The following is a 2,500-nucleotide window of genomic DNA, read 5'->3' on the forward strand; positions in this document are numbered from 1 at the left end:
AATTCGTGGTTTTTGAGATGTGAGGGTTGGAATGGCCTCCAAATGCCCCCAAATGAATACCATGAAAGTCTTGGTGCACGAAAGTTTTGAGTTGGTTGGGTTTTGCACATGGGCAAGGTTGGCGGTGCACCACGGCATAGCTAAATGGCTTGGTGGGGAGTTTTGTGAAAAAATGAAATTCGTGGTTTTTGAGATGTGAGGGTTGGAAAGGCCTCCAAATGCCCCCAAATGAATACCATGAAATTCTTGGTGCACGAAAGTTTTGAGTTCGGAGGGTTTTGCACATGGCCAATGTTGGCGGTGCACCGCGGCATAGCTAGAAGGCTTGGTGGGGAGTTTTGTGAAAAAATGAAATTCGTGGTTTTTGAGATGTGAGGGTTGGAAAGGCCTCCAAATGTCCCCAAATGAATACCATGAAATTCTTGGTGCACGAAAGTTTTGAGTTCGGAGGGTTTTGCACATGGCCAATGTTGGCGGTGCACCGCGGCATAGCTAGAAGGCTTGGTGGGGAGTTTTGTGAAAAAATGAAATTCGTGGTTTTTGAGATGTGAGGGTTGGAAAGGCCTCCAAATGCCCCCAAATGAATACCATGAAAGTCTTGGTGCACGAAAGTTTTGAGTTGGTTGGGTTTTGCACATGGCCAAGTTGGTCGATGCACCACGGCATAGCTAAATGGCTTGGTGGGGAGTTTTGTGAAAAAATGAAATTCGTGGTTTTTGAGATGTGAGGGTTGGAAAGGCCTCCAAATGCCCCCAAATGAATACCATGAAATTCTTGGTGCACGAAAGTTTTGAGTTCGGAGGGTTTTGCACATGGCCAATGTTGGCGGTGCACCGCGGCATAGCTAGAAGGCTTGGTGGGGAGTTTTGTGAAAAAATGAAATTCGTGGTTTTTGAGATGTGAGGGTTGGAAAGGCCTCCAAATGTCCCCAAATGAATACCATGAAATTCTTGGTGCACGAAAGTTTTGAGTTCGGAGGGTTTTGCACATGGCCAATGTTGGCGGTGCACCGCGGCATAGCTAGAAGGCTTGGTGGGGAGTTTTGTGAAAAAATGAAATTCGTGGTTTTTGAGATGTGAGGGTTGGAAAGGCCTCCAAATGTCCCCAAATGAGTACTGTAAAAGTGTTGGTGCACAAAAGTTTTGAATTGGATGCATTTTGCACTTGGCCAAGTTGGTCGGTGCACCGCGACTAGATAGCTTGGTGCCAAAATTTGTCAAATTTAAGACCTTGGCCAAACTGAATGAAATTTTGTGGGGAGGTTCCTGATATTGTTTAGTGGTGGACTGGAAAAAATGAGGTCGAAATTCGAAGTCTACATGTGCTTTTCTATTTTTCCCGATTTTACACATACCCGGTAAGTAAAAAAAATAAAAAAAATAGTTCCCCTTGGAGAAAAATTATGAAATTTGGTGAGCAAGGAGATACCATTATTCTACGAATTACTGCAAAAAATCGCATCAAAATTCGAAGTGTAGCCCGAGATATGGACTTATGTCTGCTCAAAAAAAGTGTATCTACTTGTACAATTTTGCCTTTTGCATATTAACCTCTTATAGGGGGGGAGTGCTCCTTGAGCCGGCCAGCTCCACACTGGCAGGTTTTAAAGGGAGCTTGATGAGGCCTCCCCCCTCACGTGGTGCGTGCGTTAGCATGTTTATCATGGCACAACTAGCCTCTTCATAGTTGTTGAGCTTTATTAATACCAACACACGGTCGTCACTGATCGTTGGTTAGCTCGGCAGCTAGTCCCTCGGATATTGTGGAAAGTTATTTTCATGCCTAGCGATGCTTGACCATGCGTCACTTGATGTTTCCATTTGCTTGCTTGCCCATGGTAGGTGGGGGGTGGACCGTCTTGTGGTGTGGTGTCTTGCGAACGTGAGGGTGTGTGAGTTGTAATCGAGATGCACTTGCTGGCTGGCTCCATGCCTTGCGTATCGAACGGTCAAGCATGCATCTCTTCCATTTTCACCCGTTGCCTTGGGTGATATTGGTTGATCAGTCCCTGTGTTGCCTACCCACTAGACGGTACTTCTGTGGTTGCTTCGAATTCTATCTTTCCATCACGAAGAGGTGTTGGAGGATCCTAATGTCACGCACGTGTTCCATCTAGTGAAACATCTCAGTGATGCACGTGTTGTGGCTAGTTCTTTTGGATGCGGTGCATTATATGAACTCGGGTTTACTTTAGCGACCCAGTTAACATAATTCGGTTGTGTCCCTTGATTGAGACGTTGTCCTTGAACTTGTGAGCAATATCGTTCTTCCACAACCCGTCGTCTTGAGTGCGATGGAAGGCAAATAAGATGTGCTTTGGCATGTCATGCACGTACTCGATTGCGGGAAGTGTGAGAAAGTGTTGTTGACAACCCGTGGGAAATGGAATGTGGCAAATCGTGATGAGCTCTTCGTGGATCTGCGAAGAAGACGACCTTTGGGCCTGTTGGAAACGAGGGAGGCGATGTTGAACTGCGAAGAAGATGGACTTTTGGGTTGT

This window comes from Vigna unguiculata, unplaced genomic scaffold (assembly GCF_037176805.1).
Source record: "Vigna unguiculata cultivar grain cowpea cultivar isolate G323 ecotype 2 unplaced genomic scaffold, ASM3717680v1 ptg000051l_ERROPOS313988, whole genome shotgun sequence".
Taxonomy (NCBI): Eukaryota; Viridiplantae; Streptophyta; class Magnoliopsida; order Fabales; family Fabaceae; genus Vigna; species Vigna unguiculata.